General features: G+C 48.2%; 2 long non-coding RNA genes across 5 annotated transcripts in view; both read right to left on the bottom strand.

Moving 5' to 3' along the window:
• Nucleotides 1-10,789, bottom strand: part of LOC121022460 (uncharacterized) — a 57,314-nt gene extending 46,525 nt beyond the window's left edge. For 2 of the 3 annotated variants that reach the window (XR_005786956.1, XR_005786957.1), the window contains exons 1-3: nucleotides 8,906-10,789; nucleotides 8,011-8,325; nucleotides 4,799-4,979 (exon numbers count right to left, since the gene is read on the bottom strand). This is a non-coding gene — a long non-coding RNA (uncharacterized LOC121022460). The remainder of the gene's footprint in view (nucleotides 1-4,798; nucleotides 4,980-8,010; nucleotides 8,326-8,905) is intronic. The other variant, XR_005786958.1, reaches the window with a different exon arrangement.
• A 77-nt stretch (nucleotides 10,790-10,866) lies between these two features.
• The window catches only part of LOC121022458 (uncharacterized), a 131,988-nt gene continuing 121,471 nt past the window's right edge, over nucleotides 10,867-21,383 (bottom strand). For both annotated transcript variants that reach the window (XR_005786954.1, XR_005786955.1), the window contains exons 4-6: nucleotides 15,393-15,452; nucleotides 13,740-13,831; nucleotides 10,867-11,172 (exon numbers count right to left, since the gene is read on the bottom strand). This is a non-coding gene — a long non-coding RNA (uncharacterized LOC121022458). The remainder of the gene's footprint in view (nucleotides 11,173-13,739; nucleotides 13,832-15,392; nucleotides 15,453-21,383) is intronic.

The raw sequence follows: 21,383 nt of genomic DNA, 5'->3' as shown, positions 1-21,383 counted from the left end.
CTAAACTCCTACTCAACATTTCATGGGCAAAGCTGACCTTAAGAGTCTGAGCAAAAATAAGCCAATAAGAAGCAACTGGAATGATTAATTGGATGAGAAGAAAGGAGGATGGGGATGGTAGCAGGCTAGTGACAAGAAGGCGGTAGGTGGGATGGCATTTTGAGAAAAGCCCAGCATCCTGGCAACTACCACCAGAGTTTATGTAAGCAAGCCCCGGGGGCCCACTTAGCTGACCTACAAGTATAATTGTGAATCCCTGTTTGGAAATGAAACGCAAGCCGTAGAGATAAACAAGGTCACCAAGAAAGGTCACAAGAACAATAGGCAAGTAACATGAAAGATGTAGTTTTTCCATCTTCAAGTATATCCAAACTCTACTCACAGATGTCTAGACGGTCGTGGCCCCAGCTTACAAACCTCTGTTTTAGACGCGCAGCAATGCAGAACGCTCCACCACCTTAGTTCCGAGACGAAGCCTGAAACGAAACCTATTCACTGAGCTCCTTGAGGTTAAAGCGAGGGTAAAGGTCGTATTCATCTTTACACATGGTGCCAGGCTGTCCCCTGGAGTATGGTAGGGACATAATCAACGCACAGGTATTCACGCATTGTTCGAGATGCTAGTAGGCTGTGAACGGGTTACCAGAACTTGAGTTTTACGCAGGACCAGAGTTTGGATCATCAGCATCCGGCAGCCACCAGAGAAATGGCAAAATCTGCATGGGAGGTGGAGGTGGGGGCAAGAGAAAAGGAAGGGGAGAGAGATCTCAAGTCTACATGAACACAGGGGCGCCTGGGTGGCACAGTCGGTCAAGCGTCCGACTTCAGCCAGGTCATGATCTCGTGGTCCATGAGTTCGAGCCCCGCGTCGGGCTCTGCGCTGACAGCTCGGAGCCTGGAGCCAGTTTCAGATTCTGTGTCTCCCTCTCTCTCTGCCCCTCCCCCACTCACACTCTGTGTCTCTCTCTCTCAAAATAAATAAACGTTAAAAAAATAATAAAGTCTAGATGATTACAGAAAACAAAGTACTAGGAGGTGGCGGGATATTAGAGTCACTCAGGATAACCCTTTGCTCACGTCTCCAGAAAACTCCATGCCCCTTCCTTATGCACAAGCCTTCATGTGACTGAAGCACAAATTTCTCTACCACTTCCAGTGGCCCCAAAAAAACAGATCTCTCCCCTTAAAAAGCCCCTGCCGGCGTCCACTGGGAGGTGTAACTCTCTGATTCGATCCTCAGCAGGAGTGACTGGCATTGTCAGTCCCGCTGGCCCGCGGTCCCGGGTCTCTCCCCCAGACCACTACCCCTCAGTGGTCTTGAAAGTGCCTTGTTTGCTCCGAGATGAGCTCCCACCATGCACAGGAAGCCACTGCTCCAGAACCTTCATGCAAATTATTCACAGTAGTAAACAGGCTTCACACCAAGTGCGTTGTTTGCCTTTCCCGGGTAGAAAGCACATTCTTGCCACACTTCGGTGGCCCTGGGCCCACGAGGCACACTTCTTCACGGTGCCCTCTAACTGCGTGGGGAGCACCGAAGTGGTAATTACCTCAGAAAGTGCTCTTTTCCGTGTATTTGGCTGCAGAAAAATAACACTCTGCCTCTCTTTCCATGCGTCTCACGGAATTATGTAAATAGACCCAAAGCAAACCAGTTTAAATGATTATAAAATGGATTTCTAAGTGATATCTGTTACTAGACGAGAATACTAAAAAACCTTGCTCTTTCTCAGCCACCAAGATGAAAGAATAAAAAATTTAGTAAGAGAGGGGCGCCTGGGTGGCCTCAGTTGGTCAAGCCTCCGGCTTCAGCTCAGGTCATGATCTCACGGGAAAGGAGTAATAGTAGTAAAATGATCTCTGGTGGATCGTGCCTCGTGAGTAAGGAACTCCTGGGGCTTTGCCCAGGTGGAAGGGACAAATGTCTTGCCCAAGTATAGAGGAGGGATCACTTCCCAGGGCTCTGGCTGCATTTTGAAAAACAACCGAGGGAAGAAAACAGATACAGAGGATGTAAAAGGGACTCGCCGAACGCAAGAGGGGTCCCCAAACTTTGGCACCTATAAAATCACAACGGGAGGCCGTGGAAACGGATTCCGGATTCAGCAAGTCTGCCCGGAGCCCAGAAATTTTCAAGTTCCCAAGTGACGTTGCTGCTGTTAGCGGATAAGGCCACACTTTGAGCAACACTGGCTTAGAGGAAACAGGGACACATGTCAGCCCAGCATTGGCAAGCCCGTCACTTGCTCTGCTGCTCTCCCCAGCTACTGGGCTATGAGCTACGCATGGGGCTCTGCCTCTCCTGACGCAGGCTCTCCAACTGGCATATCTTACCTCGTCAAACAGTGGTTATTCCCACAGGTGGGCGTCTGGCCAATCCCGATCCACAGGGATTCTTTCCTTCCTTCCAAGATCTTAGGTACCAAGGGCCGTGCAATTCTGAAGCCACGCGCGTCTGTCTTTATGGCTAATTGGGGAGAGACTGCTTCAAATACAGAGGCAGAGAAATAGAAAGGAGATACAATACAATACAATACAATACAGAGAAAAAGAAAGGAGACAGAAAAGGAGAGAGAAAAACCTGACAATACTGTCTAAATCCCTGGACCTTTAACTCGTAGACCCAAAGGACTTGGCCAGGGAGTCCAGAAATCAGCCCCCACCCCGCCTTTTTCAACGGACGCCAGTTTGAGCTGGTGATTCTGTCGCTCCGAACAGCAAGATTCCTGGTTAATATGCGTTCCTTCCAACGGCTGCGGAGGCATCATCAACTTCACAACTCTGCTGAGGACCCCGGCAGTGAGGAAAAAGAGGCCAGGTACGCGGACTCAGGCGCCTGACCGAGTCCAGCCTGGCCCAGCTCAGTTAGTGCTACACGCGAAGTTGCCGCCCCCCCAGCTTCTCGAAGCCATTTGAGCTGCCGAATGGCTCTCCTTAAAAGGGCACCCCTATTTGCCTCGCTGGGGATGCCATTTCCTCCCGGGGTCACTCCTCCTCCACAACGCCTCCATCCTTCAGGTGGTGGGGGGTGAGAGGCCAGGGTGCCGCCGTCATGTGCTCTGGGGACTATGGCAGGAAGCAACCGCAAGCTCATCTACTCAGGTACATCTGACTCAGCCAGTTCTGCAGAAACCAATGGTTTCGACCAGACTCACCCCAGGAGGCGTGCGCTCAGTTACCTGGGAATTACCTCTCTGCCAGAACATCCTCCCAGGTAAGACCCTCCTAATTTTACCTGTACACGCCAACCCTGTATCCAATTCCCAACATCAAAGTGGGGGTATCCTTATGTTTCTGTTCTCGCACGTCAGTATAGGGGAAAAGCTCCGTGTGCTGCCTGCTATTATTTACATTGACTAAGCTACCTCCTCAGCTGTTACTTTTTTTTTAAGTTTATTTATTTCTGAAACAGAGAGAGAGAGAGAGAGAGAGAGAGAGAGCACGCTTGGGCGCACAAGTTGGGGAGGGGCAGAGAGAGGGAGACAGAATCGGAAGCAGGTTCCAGATTCCAAGCTATCAGCACAGAGCCTGACGTGGGGCTTGAACCCACAAACCGTGAGATCGTGACCTGAGTCGAAGTCAGACGCTCAACTGACTGAGCCACCCAGGCGTCCCTGGACTGTTACTCTTGAAATAGCAACTCCTTCCTCTCTGCCCCTCCTACTTGTATTCCTTTCATGGAATTGCTTCTGATCTTTAGCATAAAATATTAGTCCATGAACAGCATCATTGCCTCTCCCTCTCAAACTCCTTTCATCCTGTTCTGGCCTCCCTGCCATAGTCCAGTTCTTAACCAGTTTTCCAGAACAGATCAACCTCATCACACTCTTTTGGAGCCTTATTCCTGAATCAAGAAGATAATCTTCACCCTGAATATCAATTTTCTTAGCTTTTAAGATTGTTCCTGGCCAATGTGTGGTGGTTAAATGTGTGGGCTCTGAAAGCAAGCTTTCAGGGTTCAGTACCCACCTTTACTCCTGACTCGTTGTTTAATTTCTCTGGGTTTCCATTTCTTCATCGGTAGATAATTCTAGTGACCACTTGGTGGGTTTGTTGTGAGCAGTAAGTAACAGTGGAAGGAAGCATTCAATACAACTCCAGGCACCTAAGAAGCATTCCACAAATATTAGTTCCTAATATTAGTTCAGGGATATGAGGGAAATCTCACTTCCCTTATCAATGAGGCAGAAAGAAATGCTTAATTATCACACTTCACACTGTGTTGGAATCTTTGATCTGACACTACAGTGTTGAGGTTACTTTACATCCTTTCTTTTTTACTCAGCCTGACACATTGTAGGGGCTCGAGAAATGTGTTCGGAGCACCTGTGGTTAAGCGACTGACTCTCGATTTCGGCTCAGGCCATGATCTCACGGTTTGTGAGTTCAAGCCCCACATCAGACTCCACACTGACAGTGAAGAGCCTGCTTGAGATTCTCTCTGTCCCTCTCCTACTCTCTCGCTCCTTCTCCCTCTGCACCTCCCCCCCCCCCATTCTCTCTCAAAATAAGTAAAAAGAATGTGTTAGGGGCACCTAGGTGGCTCAGTCGGTTAAGCATCTCACTTTGGTTCAGGTCATGATCTCACAGTTCACGAGTTCAGACCCCGCGTCGGGCTCTGTGCTGACAGCTCAGAGCCCGGAGCCTTCTTCAGATTCTGTGTCTCCCTCTCTCTCTGCCCCTTTCCTACTCATGCTCCATCTGTCTGTCTATCTGTCTCTCTCTCAAAAATAAATAAACATTAAAAAAATAAAAAATAAGTAAAAGGAATGTGTTCAATGGATAAACTATTCTGTACCTGGCTCATCTTCTTGGCTGTATGACCTTGGGCAAGTCCTCAAAACCCACCAAGTAGATGCCACTTTCCGATTTTTCAAGATGAAGGAAACTGAAGATCAGACAGCTTAAGCGACTTGTTCAAATACGAAGAGCTAACATCTAGTCCACCGGCTTCTTCTCCTTTGACTCATGAATCCTTCCTGTAAGTGAATATACTACTGTAAGCCCGTAGGGAGTTTTTAATCATTTCAGCATTGATAAATAAGTGACTTCTTTCTTTAAACCATATTCTATTGTAGAACCGTCTCATTGAACAGTATGCTACAAAGATCGTGCAACATCCTTCATCATATTAAGACAAGTTTTGACTTGTCCCCACTTAACATGTGATGGAAAGCTGGTGGATTTACCTTAAATTATTTATGAAACAGAGAACAAAAAACATGAGTCGGTTTCAGGACAGAGTTTTACTATATGTTGCAAGGCATAAAAAAAAAAAAGAAAAAGACAAAACAACCTCCCTTTATGAGCTGATGTTTAGAATGCTAAATTCTGTGCTGATTTTTTTTAAACATATAATTGTTGTTCTAAATGACAAGATGTAAGAAAAGGTTTCCGGCTGATATCTGCAAGCACATCTCTCTGCAAATAACACATTGCAGGTGTGGAGAGTCATTACTCCCAATAAATGCAAAGCAAAATTGTGTATAATTGTTGCTATACGTTCTGTTTTTTACTTCAGTTTTGAAGCGCTCCCTGTAAGACTTTTATCGGATGAATGCCACTCTCAAATCTGGGGAAGGTCAGCCTCGGGTGAATTTGCTGATTTATTATCGGATTCTTGTTCCTCACGAATTGCTGCGTCTCAGTATCCCTGCTCTGTATGTATGCCTGTTTTCAAATAATGGTCCATTACAGGTGTACATTAAATAATCTATGATGGGGGGCGGGGGGTGTTGCAAAGAGCCAATGTGTCCCAACAGCTTACCATGGCTGTAAGGGTAATCAGATTCCCCGGTCTCCAGTCGGGTCTTGCCCAGCCTCGCCAGAAGATACTGCAACTTTGCACGGGCCCCAAGGTCTTCAAGCGCGAGAGCTGGCCTTGCCGGACAAACTCTTGCCAACGGCTGGACTTCATTAGTCTGTTCATTCCCCCCACACTGATGCGTCTGCCTTCCGAAAACAGGAAAGGGCAAGGGAATGGATCCGTCCCCCAGAGCGTAAGCTCACATGGCAAGTCTAGAACCATCTGGCCCCGTACACTTCTCCACAGGTTGAGGAGAGGACAGGGGGACCCCGACTTCTCCTGCTGTTTCCTTCCACTGACAAAGACTCTGTCCTTACCTACGCCGTAGGACAGTGAGATGGTCTCGAATCCCGGTACCCGTGGTGACAGCTGGTGATGCTGAAAGGGCCCCCCACCCCCACCCCACCAGCGTGATGACAAAGCATAAAAACAACTTAAAAGTGTAGAATAGCCCTAATGAGGGGCAGACAAAAAACAGTGGGCGGGAAGTGGTTCATCAGGAGAATTAAGGCCCTTGCCCCCAATGACATCTGTAGGTAAAGCTGATTATCTGCAATGACTCAGGGGCAAAGCGTGGCTAAAAAGAGCAGGAACTAAAGCCTGTTGAGAGCCCGTGACTGAGCTGGGTTGAAAGGGGAAGATAAATATGTTCTGAGAGCCACACGAGAAGGGGAAAAGGCCTGCAGAGGACACAAGCCACACAGGGGTGTTCTGTGGGGGTCTCTCTTACCTCTAGCTGCCTGGGTCCCGGAAGGGAAGTGAGTCACTTTCTGATAACTCACAATCGATTGAGGTCCGTCAAGATTTTTAAAAACTATTTTGTAATTTTTTTTTTTTTTTTTGAGAGAGAGAGAGAGAATGCATGTGAGCAGGCGAAGGGCAGAGAGAGAGGGAGACACAGAATCCGAAGCAGGCTCCAGGCTCTGAGCTGCCAGTACAGAGCCCGACGTGGGGCTCGAACCCACAAACCACGAGATCATGACCTGAGCCGGAGTCTGACGCTTAACTGACTGAGCCACCCAGGCACCCCTAGGTCTGTCAAGGTTAATCCCAGGGTCTCATATTTCGGCTTTTGACTTTCTCTCCAAATAAGGTTAATATACACAGTCTGAGACATAAGTAGATATGGTGCAATGATATTTTTTACCTTGAAGTTAAAATTTTACCTTTAAAAGTAAAACTGTTTACCATAGAACTTGCAACATTCCCTGTGCTGGATTTCTTCCTCACGCTGCTTGGGACTCCCTCTCCCCTCTTCCCCCTCACCACCACTGCAAGAGGCTAAGCTGTACATACCTCACTACAGACTCCCAAGCCTATGGCCAGGACCAGGGAGAGCTGAACAAGACAGTGAAGGTGCAAATTTTAGGGAAACCCTCGGTCCCAGGCCCCGATCCTACGCTTGCACGGCCCTGAGAGTGAGGCCTTCCTTCGTGTGGATCTCCGGATACCTCGCTTGCCTGGCCCTAGTCCCAGCCCTGCCCGTGCACTCAGCTTTCCAAGCTGAGTTCTGCCCGTGGGGATTCCTGGCAGGAAGTCAGAGAGAGGAAGGACAGGGAGGCCCGGTCATTTATCCCCTGGATCCCGCCCTTCGAGGTCACCTTGGCACAGCTGTTGCCCCTGACAACAGGGTACAGATGAGGTGGCTTGCTCTACACAGCTCTGCCTCCTTCCATGTGTCCCTTGGAGCCTAGAGGTGGTGACAACTGGCTGCCACCAGCCCAAATTACTGCACTGTCTATTGTGGTTCTCCTACATCAGCACATCTGCAAAGAATCCCTTCGTAAATAAGCCTTCCTTGAATAACGCTATTCTATCACCTTCCTGTGGAGCCCCTGTCGAACACAGGGGCCTCATTAAGGCTCTGACTCTGGTAGCACTCTGAATTAATATTTTAGGAGTCCTGTAATTACCTTGTGAATAACCCAACGACACCGCATTGTACCTTTTGACGTTAAAAGCATTACTTATGTAGGTGGGAACATTCTTTTTAAATGCCAAATTTTTGCATGGCTGTTTTGGCCTTGAAAAACGAAAGCTGGCCTGGATTTGCCTTATCCTCATGAGACCTTGATATCCCCCAAACTTGATTCGGCGGCAGTGAGGTACCATGACCAGGAAAACAGGCTTTGGAGTTCGACAGACTTAGATGCAAAACCCCGGCTCGTCTTCCTTGGCTGTGTGACCTTCGGCCGGTCACTTACCCTGGCGGCCGCAGAGGCTCCCGGTGGTCCTTCCAAATTTGGACTCTGGCTCCGAAAATATTTCCCGTCTCAGTGTGTGCGCCCAACACCTACTCCGTGCCACGGCCCCAACCGGGACAGCACCCCACTAGTCGGCATACGGGTATCTTGCACACCAAGCCTGGTCTCTTTAAACGGAAGCTCTCGGTGCCTGGGAAAATCATGTGCCATCAGCTTCCATATTCGTTAGCTCGCACCTTTCCTTGCCAGCACGTAGCAAATTGTGTACATCTGGGGGAAGCAAAGCTGGAGACCCACTCCGTAGGGGCAGGATGTCTGAAACAACAAAACGTGAGTTATTTTTGAAATGTTTCCTTTTCGGGCCCTCCTACTCACCGTAATATCTGGCTGAGGTGTGAATGGCTGACTCCAGCAGGTATCGGGAACAGATGGAAGCGCCTAATTATGTCTCTTACATGGGAGGAGAGATAAAGCTGTTAATCGCTAATTGTACACCTCTCCTGTTTCCCCACCGCAGGGCCGTGGGGCAGAGGCCACCTCCCGAACCGAACACAAACATGGCCTGGGCCCGTGGCTGAAAAAAGAAGTGTTTAAAGCTGTCGCAGCACGTCTCCGAGGCTGCCGGCTCGCTTCCAGGGCTGGCGAGGAAGGGGGTCCAGGAGTGAGGAGGCAGGCGGTCCTGGCGGTCTCCGGCTCCCCCGTGCCCTGAGCCAGCGAGGACCCCGCCATTGAACGCTCAGACAACGAAAGCTCAGCATGGAGGGTAGCAAAGCGATGCTTCCCCACCAGGAAGTGACATCCGGTAATTGCATCCAGCGTGCTTTGGGGTGAACTGGTGACACCGGAGAATGCATGGGACACCGAGGTCTGCAGGCACCAGCTTGCATGCACTTACCTCCTCAGTGGACACGGGTAGTGTTGCCATCTAGAATCTTCCTGCATCTTCCAAGCCGTCAGCCGGTGGCGGTGGGGGGGGGGGTTAGAGGCCCCCCCATCTTGCAGGGAGGCACGCCGGCGCAATTCTTGTTACGTGCGAGGCAGCGACGTGGCCGGGTGGTACCTCCCAAGGTGACGAGACACTCCGTTTCCGCAGGCACAGTGATTGGCTCATGGGTGGTCATGTGACACGAGCCTGGCCAATCAGAAGGCTGGGCCTGAAATTCCTGAGAAAGAAGCGTTCTCTGGAATGGTTATCCTACCGGGGATTGCAAGCTGCTGTGTTCATCCCGAGTGTAGCAGAAGCTGCGGACGCCGCGCCCACCTGAGTTCGGCTACGGCGGTGCCAGGCTGTTCCCAGCTCAGGCACCTGCTTCTCTTGTTCTCTGCCTGAAGGCTTCCGCTGGCGCCCAGGACCCTCCTCTCAAGCTTGCAGTGAGAGAGAGCTGATACACTCAGACAACCTTCGCCAACAGGAAACGGAAAGCAGCGGATTAACGCTAGGGTGCCCCTGCTCTCTGATGGGATGCTCTCTGATGGGATGGTCTGGAGCGCGCCCTACGCGGTCTCTAAGAACATCCCAGGGTGACTCCCCTACAGTGGTCACCGGCTCACCAGTGCCTCGTGGATCGCCGTTTCTCCCACCTCAGTCCCACCTCCCCCGTTTCCTCCCTTGTGCTTCTCTTGCCGGCAGGAGAGTCTGCGCTGTGTGTAGGGAGGTCTGGGTTATTGGATTCCCCAAGAAAAGGTTTGCGGAGGGATCTGTGTTCCCGTAAAGACAGCCGGGAGGAAAGCAGCTAGCATACGGCAGTTTGTTAAGGACAGTACGCTCTCAGGACGGGAGGGTGGGCAGGCCCAGAGGTGGAAACGGTCCTGTGGCTGCAGGGGTCTTGGGTCATGGCCATGGTGACATGGTGGTCTCTAATAGAGGCTGCTTCCAATCATTTGGGGGACTCCTCCCCCTGGTCAGGAGGGGGAGTTTTTGACCCTTTAAGGTTTGTACCAGAACCGACGTGGTAGCCTTCTTCCATTGGGGGGCCGGGCGGCGAGGGTAAAACCACAATGCAGATGCATCATAAAGAGTCTAGGGGTTACCGCAGGGCAGAGGTGAAGAGAAGAGAGCGTGTTCTGCACCTGTAGCTCTTGGTCTGTCAATCCCGCGGTGCTGGAAGCCATCAGGCCAGGATGTTGAGAGCCACAAAGTCAGGATGCTGTGCCCCCAAGCTTCTAATGTGTAACCTACTTATCACTGCCCTTGTCTCCGGCTCACCTCTAACTAACTGCCTACTCTATCACTTCCTGGGGTCACCTCCTGTGTTAGTTCGGTGCCCCCGAGAAGCAGGTGCCAGATGAGATTAGACATGCAAGGAGTTTATTGGGAGAAGTATTTGTAAAGGCAAACAGGGGAGGAGCTGGCGAAGGCGGGTCTCGTTCTGCAAAGGGGAGAGAAGGGGAGAAGGATGGAGGGGGTAACCAGGCAGGCAGCCATGGGCAGCGGTGCAGTTCCAAGACAAGTTTGGCCAGGCCAAGGAGGGGCTCTCCAGCCAAAGCCATCTGTCAGGGGAGTCCCGCATCTACCACACTCGTGGGCCGGTTTCAGTGGCCTGACTGTGCTCAGGCATTCCTGGGAGCAGCCCATGGGAAGCGTGGCTTTCACGTGCACATGATGGTGGATCAGGAAGTGTATTCTGATGCAACTGTACTTCCTGCAGCATCGGATCTGAGTGGTGCATTTGCATGGTCACTACATCTCCCAGATAAACTACCTGCACCAGAGTCTGATTTTTTTTTTAATTTATTTTTGAGAGAGAGAGAAACAGAGCACGAGTGGGGGAGGGGCAGAGAGAGAAGGAGACACAGAATCCGAAGCAGGCTCCAGGCTCCAAGCTGTCAGCACGAAGCCCGATGACGGGCTTGAACCCACCAACTATGAGATCATGACCTGAGCAGAAGTTGGAGGCTTAACGGACTGAGCCACCCAGGCGCCCCCAGAGTCTGCTTTTAGTGGTGGGAGTGGTGGTAGGTTAACTCAAACTATGATGATAAGAAGGCCTGAGAAGGAACCATATATAGAAGAAAACAAAGCACCTGGATCATTTGGACACCTGGATCCAGCCATTCCTGATGTGAGATAATCCATCGAATGTTGCCGTTACAGAAGTCATTACATGTCCTTTGTTGTTTTGATCTTTGTACTTGATGTTTCAGCTGGTTGGTGTTGGGTTTCTGTCAATTGCAATCAAAAGGATATTGTCTATATAGAAAAGACTCTTAAATTCTGAGAACAAACTGAGGGGGGTGGGGGAGAGGAGAAAGTGGATGATGGGCATTGAGGAGGGCACCTGTCGGGATGAGCACTGGGTATTGTATGAAAGCCAATTTGACAATAACTTCTATCTAATATAAAACAATAATAAAAAAAGGATACTGCCTAATACAGATAGCTAGATATCAGTTTTGACTAGTATTGCTCTGAAATTCATTTTGTTTCCCTTGGATTTAGTGAGTCAGCCATGTGAAGATTTTCTTCCCTAAGCCTTCTCTATGGCAATCCTTGGCCCTCTCCCTTCTCTCCGCTCAGAACATTATGGCACAGGGGACCCTAGAACCCACCATCTGATGCTTAGTTTAGTTCCTTTGCTTGTACTGGGCCTGTCCGGGGCTCTGTGCTGTGTGGGGACAGGAAATGCTGGTTGAATTGAATGAAAGTATTTAAATGTGACTCCCCATAAATTGTTACTGACCCTGGACAAATGGACCTACTGGCAAAGCTGCTAATTAATCCAACAATAATTCTGAGGCAATCAGGCTTCATTAACGTGGGTTCTGGCCTCATTTTCAGAAGTGCTTTGGATTGACAACTGTGGCCTGGCAGCTAGAGCAGGTATGTCTAGCCAATGAATCGTGATGCCTTCTGTCACCTCCACTCCCTGGGAATTTAGACAGATCAATCGATCCCTCTTTCGAACCAGCCATCTCTACTGGCAAAGGAAAAAGTCTGCGCCAGGGTTTCTGACTCCTTCAGCAGCTTCCTCACCCAGCTGGCTTCTTCTGCAATTTCATGGATAAAGGGAGGCCCTAAGGCCTGAGCGTTTCAGTTCCTTACCACCAACTGCGAAATCCGACGGCAAAGAGTTCTGTGCAAAAGACAACCAGATGCCTTTGGACACAGAAATTAATCACTTACAGTTCAAAATAAGTGATCTTTATTTTTCAAAGATACAGGTGAATTTGAATAAAGAGCATACAGGCATTTTTTTGGTACTGTTCTTGCAATTTTTGATAAGATTAAAATAGATAAACTGTTTTGAATACTGGAGAAAGTAAGGTGCTTTAAATTTGTCATTTGGATAAGGTACAAATTTGGGGAACCATTGCTCTGTCTTGTAGAAAGCCCTTATCTGAGCATATGAATAGCACGAATAGCATTTTTCCTTGATTCCTGTTACTGACAGAGATTTTCTCCCATTTTTTAAAACACTTATTAGATGGGGTGCCTGGGTGGCTCAGTTCAGTTGAACGTCAGACTTCAGCTCAGGTCATAATCTTGTGGTTCGTGGATTCGAGCTCTGTGTCGGGCTCCGTGCTGACAGCTCGGAGCCTGCTTCGGGTTCTGTGACGCACTCCCTCTCTTTCTGCCCCTCCCCTACTTGTACTCTCTCTCTCTCTCAAAATAAATAAACATTAAAAACATTTTTTTCAACATCTATTTGGCCATTTCAGTTCCTTGAGCTATCTTGAACTGCGATCTCCCAATGAACAGTTTAGAAAGTGGAGTCTACCGATTAGTAAGATTTAGTTTCTTATCTAGACTAGAATCTGGGATCCATTCTTACCTCTAGGCGTATGGTTCCCGTGAAGATTTTCACTCCAAGAACTTCTTGCCCTACTTTTGGCTTCTTGCCACAGCTGAACAGAATGGCTTCCCTCTCTCCATTTTGAAGGATGCACCACCAAATGGGCCACTTGTTAAAAAATAAACATTTCCGCCCAGTGGGACTGATTCAGAGCCTGTGAATGACCACGCGTTTCCCAGCGGTCCGAGCAAAAACACTCTGCCGACCTCCAACCTCCCCAAGTACTCAGGAACAATGTATCTTCCAAGATGCCCTTCTTGTCCCTTCTCCCAAAGTAATTTTGCAGAAGTGACAGTAACTTTAGAATGTCAAAATGCATGACCTGGGCAGAAAATAACAAAGACAGATATAGCTAGTGAAGACGGTCTTCCCACGAGAAGAGCTCGTCACCTTAGGTGGCAAAGAGAGGAAGGGTCGCCTTGCCTTCCCTTCATAATTTGTTGAAATATGTAGTAAGAACTTGCACTCTGACAAAAATTGTGCCAGGCACATGGGATACAAAGATAATAACATTCATCTCCATCTCCGTCTTTGATAAACACAGTCTGCCAGGTCAGAATCTCCCACAAATCGGTGACAGGTGTGCAGAAAGTTTAATCCCATCAGCCACTGGGGCAGCCAGGAGGGTCTCGGGGTGGGTAAGTCCCTCCATGTGGTCAAAGCACATGGCAGGCTCCTCCATTGCTCCCAATGTGCCCTTGAAATCACACCATTGTTCATGTGTACCATCACGTGGCAGAGATCAGGAAGCACTAGAAGAGTCCGACAACTCAAGAAATAATGACAACTTTTGCCAGTGCTTATCGTGTGTTTGTTGCTGTTCTAAGTGCTTCACACACAGGGCCTCATCATCTCCTCACGACAAACTTCATACGTTAGGTAACAGCATTTTCATTGTTCAGATAAGGAAGCTATGGCAAAGGGTAAGGTACTTACTCAAGCTCACTCCAGACAGTAAAGGACAACCCAGGTTCAAAGCCATGCTTTCCGGTTCTAGACGCGTTCTTCATCACGACGCTGTGCTGCCTCTCGAAGACATAACCACGAGCACATTATGGTAAATCCTGTAACTTTCGTATGCAGAAAACACTGTGGGTATCCAGAGGAGGGGGTAACCCTGTCTTCCTGGGAGAACCGAAGCCCTCACCTAAATACCGGCTGATAGGAGATAGTCCTGAACAACATTTCCTGGACTTCAATAACAATATTTGGGGAAACAAAGAATTAAAAGTCTTGTCTTCAGTTAGAGATCACTGCGATGTGATGGTAACCAAGAATCAGAGTGAGTGAGGTGGAAATAACAGCAGGATCACAAGGCCAGAACGTCAACAGGATAAAGGTTCTCGGGTCCTGGGCGTCAACCTGTGCGCTTGGTTCAGTCCTGAGCTGGTGACGGTGGGCTGCTGGCTTTTCACGAGGAGTGTAGTCTGCATTTGATCTGGGGGATTCTGGGACGTGGGCTGGTTGATTTTGCGCTGGCCTGTTCTCAAGAACTTGTTGGAAATTTTGGCCAGGATTTGGCAACTGGAAAGGATAAGGAATAACTTGCCCCAATTTCTTATTGAATTTATCCATTCTTCACTGTCACTTACAGTAATTTCTTAATTTGAACAGGTTACGCGACGGCAAAACCCCGCAACAGCCCCTCACAATCCACAGGGCGAGGCGCAAGCTCTATTCTTCAGTCTGATGTGAAGGACCCCGTGTGAGCCCTGGTTATCTGGCCAGCTCGATTTATCATCATCTCCTCCGGTCTTCAGCCACGCCACATTCCCATTCGTCTCCAACATCACAGGCTACATTCTTACAGGTTTCTATAACTATTTGTATGTTATTTCTTCTGCTTGGAATATCTTTCCTCTGCAAATACAGCTGAATAAAACCTATCAACTATTCATACATTCATACAGAGCTCTAAAGAAAAGGTTTTCATGATCCCCTTACTCAACGTCTTGAGCAAAGTTCTATTAGATTTTCTCTATGCTTCCTTGCACAGTATCTATCTATCTATCTATCTATCTATCTATCTATCTATCTACCTATCTATCTGTAAATCTGTATCAATGTCTTTATTTCTATCTATCTTTCTATCTAGGTAGATAGATCTAGACAGATATAGGGAGAGATCTACACAGGTATCTATAGGATAGATGGTGGATAGATAGATAATTGATAGATAGGTAGATAGATAATGATTGATAAATAATTGATACATAGATAGGTGATAGATGATAGATAGATAGATAGATAGATAGATAGATAATTTTTAGAACATCATATTTGCAGATTGTGAGTTCTTCCTGGAAAAAACTTCCCACACGTCACCATCTCTTAGCACAGAGGTTGATCTGGAGAGAGCATCGATCAATGTCGGTTGAATTAACATTCTATAAAAGCACAAACACAACAGGAAGAAATAATATACATTACTCTCAGATTAAAAAAAGGGGCTTAAGACCTGAGCATTGGGGGTGGGTGGCAGGTGGCATAAAAACATAAACTAAAATGGAAGAATTCCCTCAAAGCGCAAACAGCTGCCCAGTGGAAAGAGGCTGCGAGGGCAGAGAGAGGAAGGCTGGTTTTACTTACCTGAATGCAAGCCTTGGGCAGGAGGAAAACGGCTTGGGGTGCTGGGGAGAAGGCACAATTCTAGGAAGAAAGGAAAAGAAACCTGGCTTTGAAACAAGGGATCCAGAGCGAAAGAAGAGTTAAAATATTTATAAGAAGAAAAGCACATGGTACATTATACGTCAACCAACAGGCCTCGCAGCCTTTGAGCAAATCTCTGGAGAGCAATTTTTGAAGTTCTCTGTGCAAAGGCAGAGTGTACACATCTCCGGGTTGATGCGCAATCTCTCTCCCCAGCAAAACTGAAAGCTCGCCTCGAACATGGTACATATTTGTCCTTGCCGTATCCAGCAAGGCCTTTTGCTGCGGAGCTAAAGAAAAAAAAAAAAAGAATGGAAAAGAAAGAGAAATCCTATTTAACCAACTCACAGAGGTTATCTCCTGATAATTGAGCTTGGAAAGAGGCAAGATGCCTCCTCTTTGCCAAGGTCACAGATGACTCTTGGCTAGATATCGGGCGAGGGGGCGGGGGGAGGTTTGGGGGGTTGTGCAATGCAGGGGAAGTGGCTTTCCTCAATCATGGCTGTTTCAGAACCATTTTAAAGAGAATGCCTTCCTTGTGGAATGCTTAATAATCTTCGGAGCCAAGGGGATGACAGCTAAGATTACAAACTCAAAAAAGAAGCCAAGAAAAACCAGCCTGCCCCGGCCCTCGTGTTTCTGTAGCCATTAATCGCAGAGACACCACCTGGGGAAGTGCTGGTGCTTGACAGAACAAAAAGAGAAAACCAGGCCCTCGAGTCACTTATTGGAGGGAATGGATGCATGTAAATGAGGCAGATCTGGAGTAAAATTGCAGAAGATCCAGCCCAATGATCTGGTACCTTCCACACAACACTGTGCCCATCCCCCCCTCTGTACATGGGTTAACTTGAAAAGAAGGGAAATAATGTTCTTTCAATGTTTACAAAAGTCTCAGGGACTTCTATATATTTTGTTTCATTTCATTCTTACAAGAACCCTGTCAGGCAGGCATGATTATCATCAGCATCTAGTTGAGAAAAATAAGTCTTAGAAAGATTTCCTTCTCAATGCTACGCAAGTAGGATGGAGGGGGCCTGGATGGAAACGCAGACTTCTTCGTTCAAGAAATACTTCTTATTTATCTATATTACACCGTCTAGATCCTGGGTTCGATAATAAGGATTCAAAATCAGAAAGATACCATTTGAAAGACTCAGGGAACTAAATAGTCTGGAAGAGACACAGACACATAAAGAATTACGGGGCAATGTAATATATTGAGTTAAAATTGAGGTCTGCACGAAATCCGGGAAACGAGCCTACTTTCTGACAGTGAGATACCAAAATGGCCTCCTAAGATGCCTCCACCCCACCGTTACGTTCTAACCTAAGTCTTGGGTCTTTCAATCAAGTATGTACGGAAGCAGATGAGTGCACCGAGTATTTGTTGAGCGCTTACTATGAACAGATCCAGACGGGAGGGTGGAATCAAAAAGAGAGAGGACCAAACAGTTGGATCCCATCCTATGTAAGCAGGGGCCTGGGATTCCCTGCAGAAGAGAAAGAAGGGACAACGCCGCCACGTGCATAACATCTTAGAACGACCACGCACACTGGTACCAGCCACCTGATCAGATGCAGGGACGCTCAGCAAGAGGAGTATGTCCACTCTTTAAAGGTGGCAGAGCACAGGGCAAATGCCAGGACTGGGAGGAGACTTGCCATCTCCCAAAGTACCCCCAAAATGGAAGCTGGGAGAGGTTCTGTTGTTTGGGAGGGGAGAAGTTCAGGAGCCCTAACACGCTGGGGAAGGTGAAATTTAACAAATGGTGGCAGGAGGCAAAGTTTCAGCAGTGCTAACAGGGAATCACATGGAGTTTCCTCGATGAATTCTTGGGTCCACACCAGCTCCCCCGTGCCTTCCTTTTTTCCTGCCTCAGATCTGCAAAGCCCTTCCTCCTGAGGAACAATGACCTCAGACGTGGCTCTTGCTACCAGTGAAGACAGCCCCCACAGGACTCTCTCATTCAAAGGACCTTCCCGATAACTAAATGGAAAATGAACAGCATGAAACTGAGCACCCCCCTCACCAGGGCTTTCCTCAACTCCGCCCTCCTTGTCTCGTTTAACTCCTGTCCTTCGTCCCACCAAACGTGTCTCCCCAACTTATGCCCGAGTACTGTGAACCTGGGATGAAGTAGCTTGTCTCCCGGTGCTATCACGTGCTGGCTGCGAGGCCCCACAAACGGATTCAACCTCCTGGAACCCGCGCGTCCTCATCCGTAGAAGGGAATTGTTCCAACGTAGCCTTTTCTGTATCCTCGATAAAATACTCCAAAACACGGTGGCTGAAAGCAACCGCCACTTCTTAATTCATGGGTATGAGCTGGCAGTTGGGGTTATGCTCATCTGGGCAATTCTTCCGGTCTTAGAGGAGCTCATTCATCCATCCAGGGTCAGCTGCCAGCTGTTTGGGATTGGCAGGCTGTCAGCGAGGACAGCCAGGGGCAGCCGAGCTATGAATATCTCCTCGTCTGGCAGGCTGGCCTGGGCTGGTTCACATGATAACCCAGGTTTCCAAGAGGAGCAAAAAGACAGGTCCTGGTGGATGAGGACTTTTCGAGTCTCTGCGTGCATCCAGCCTGTTAGTATCCCATTGCTGGAAACAGTCACGTGACTTAACCCAGAGTCTGTGGGAGAGGGCGCCACCCTATGGCAGGGCCAATAGACAAAGGCCAATTTTGCACGCACCCCCACCGCCAGGAAATACGTGATAACGTTTGGAGACGTTTATAGTTATCGCAACGGGTGGGAGGGTAGTGCTACCGGCATCTAGCGGGTAGAGACCAGAGATGCTGCTAAGCATCCTAATGCACAGGGCAGCCCCCGCAGTGAAGAATTATCTGCCCCGAGATGTCAATGGTGCCGGAGTTAAGAAATTCTGCTCTAGTGAGTATTGTAGGTGCAATTCAGTATGATGGTTGGTACATGGTAGGTTAGTAGATTCCTAAACGACACTGCTTGACTCCACTTGTGTCACTTTTCATCCCCATGGGCCAGTGCCTCACCTCTGAAACAGAGCTAACAATGGCTCCCACCTCATAGGATCGCTGTGAAGGTGAAAAAAAAAAGTCACTACATATAAAGTATTTAGGAAAGTGTTGGCATTTAGCAAAAGCGCTATAAATGAGCCATTGATGTATTAAGAAGCCACGTGCATTGTAACCGCGCTCTCCAGCCCGTCTCTGAAAACCTTCCCAGCCCCGCTCATACTTCGCGCTCATGATGATCAACCACTGTGACGCCAGAGAGCTTGGGTTCCTCGGCCTGAATCCTGACTGCCAGTTTGGTGGCTTAGGTGACGGGATGCTAGGTGATTAAGGACAGATGCGGTACATTAATCGTTTCATATTTAGAAGAACCTTATGAACCCGGTATCACTATTTCTCGGGCGAAGCTTTAGAGGGTTCATGCACTTGCCCAAAGTCCCACCCAGGAAGCAGAGAGTCACAATTCGCACCAGGCCCTGAAGCCTGTGCCTGACACGTCTTAAGGAGCTACCACCTCTCAGCACCATCGCTAATGGATTCGGCGCATCAACCCCTGCCCTTCCATCTATGAAAAGTGAATTCGCAGGCGGGCGTGAAATGCCATGCTACCACTTAGGGGTGGGGGGAATCTGAGAACAGGGCGCAATCCCTCTGAGCCATTATATATAAAAGGACCCTCGACTTCGCTGATCGTTGATATCCAACAATATCTAAAGACCCTGTAACATGGAGGAGGTCCAGCACCTAAATTTCGGGGAGTGAAGATCTCCTTAGAATGCCTTAGAAAAATCCATACGTGAAGCTGGACGTAGTGACTGTGAATAATGTACCAAGGGTCGCTTGGGCATCCTTGAAATTCCTCCCTTTCTAGTCTGACCTTGCCCGGTTATGGGGGTTTACGGAGCAGGGTTGATGGCCAGGTATGTATCTGCAAACTGCCAGGCGGACATCCACGAACCATTCGGCTGTGTCTGGGTCACAGCGCGCGAACGTGAGAGGAGAGAAAAGGTCATTTAATAGGGCTATTGCCCTCTCAGCTTCGCTGGTTCAATACGTTTCTCAGCATTCTCAAGAAACTAATATTCCCCTGCTTGCTCTCTGCGCTGAACTCTTTGGGTACTATGACCTCTTAACTGTTTCTTGGTGGCTGCAGGTGAACCTCACTTCTTCCTACCGTCTTCCCTGGGAGCCTTTCACTTCTCTTTGATTCTCCAGAACTGTGCTGATGTAGAGGAAACCCTGCTCTCAAAGTAAGAATTCCTGGGTGTAGATGAGCCCTAACGGGGCAACTCTGGAAAATTACTAAAATCCTCTGCGCGATGGCTTCCTCATTCGGAAAACGGGAAGCTCATAATATCAATGTCAAGAGCCAATCTGAGAATAAAATTGGTTTAGGTCGTATTAAAGCGCATTATAATGTATATAATATATAACGTGCTGTTGTCATTCCTTACCTAGGTATCGCTTTGGGGGTCCTTTACTCAGCCTCTCTGAGGTACTGCGAATGGATAAAGAACGTACATGCATTATCCCATCTCACAAACGACCCTGGGACACAGGACCCATTATTGGCCCCATTTTAGGGCGAAGGAGACTGAGGCTCGCAGAGGTTGAGTAGTCTCCCAAAGCCAGTAGATGGCAGAGCCAGTGCGTGAACATGGGTGTACCTCAGTGTCTAACACCACATTCTTACACCACGATATGGTCTCCCCCAAACAGAAAAGAGGGTGAAAAAAGACAAGGAGGGAACCAAAGTTATTAGCATTGAGATGACTGTGCCTTCTATCGGGTTTTAGAAAAATGATATACGGTAAGCAAGACACGGACTGTGTAGAGTCTATCAAATTGCAAAACTATTTATAATCTTCACAACAACTCTATGAGGTAAATATTTTATCTCCTTTGGACAGCTGGGAAATCGAGGCTCAGGGGTTTAAGAAATACACCTCCAAATAGCAGCACTAGTAAATAAAGGAATCGAGCCTTGAACCCAAGTCTTCTGGGACCAATTCCCGCCATCTTTTCCACTGCTCCGGTATGAATTTGAAGCTTGCCAGCTGTGCGACCTTGGACAAGCTACTTAACCTCTCTGGGGCTCAATTACCTCCTATTTAAAAGAAAGTCATTTTTTAAAAAAAGTTTATTTATTTACTTTGAAAGAGAGAGAAAGAGAGAGAGCGTGAGTGGGGGAGGGACAGAGAGAGAGGGGGAGACAGAGAGAATCTGTCAGCTCAGAACCCAATGTGGGACTCGATCTCAGGAATCGTGAGATCATGACCTGAGCCGAAACCAAGAGTCAGACGCTTAACCAGCTGAGCCACCCAGGTGCCCCAGGAAGGCATATTTTAAGGAGGATGTCCAGGAAGATAAAGTAAAATGAAGCATGGAAAGTTCCCAAACACAGCAAGCACTCAACAATTGACAGTTGGGATTATTATACCGTGTCATCCTAGTGTGTTAATACCTCGTTTTCATAACATGATCCTAATGAAAAAAATCAGCTTTTTCCCCTTCCTGTGTAGGCAAAACCCCAGTTCGTTCTTCCCTACTATGACTCTCTTCCTTGAGTGTCTCCTTTACCACTAACACAGAACACTTCACTTCTGACACTCCTGGTCGTAAATGATATAGATGAACACCCAGGTGGAAGAGATACGTAGGTCAAGGTCTGGGTCCCAAGGGCAGGAGCTTCTGTCTCTATGGAGTTGGGGTGCATCTTCCTCCTGGTGTGGATGTGTTCCCAACCTGGATGCTCCCCCAAACCCAATATTATTGGGATTTTATGAAGGCTTCCTCATGTAGGCATGATCAATTATTAGGCACGTAGGCATGTAGGCATGATCAATTAATATCTAGCCCTACTCTCCTCTCTGGAGGATGGGGGTGGGGCTGAAAATTCCAAGCTTCTAATCATGGCTTGGTCTTTCTGGTGACCAGC

Source organism: Herpailurus yagouaroundi, unplaced genomic scaffold (genome assembly GCF_014898765.1).
Source record: "Herpailurus yagouaroundi ecotype Mexico unplaced genomic scaffold, PumYag 410, whole genome shotgun sequence".
NCBI classification, from domain to species: Eukaryota; Metazoa; Chordata; class Mammalia; order Carnivora; family Felidae; genus Herpailurus; species Herpailurus yagouaroundi.
Note: the sequence above shows the minus strand (reverse complement) of the source record. Positions and strands in the feature narration are given on the sequence as shown.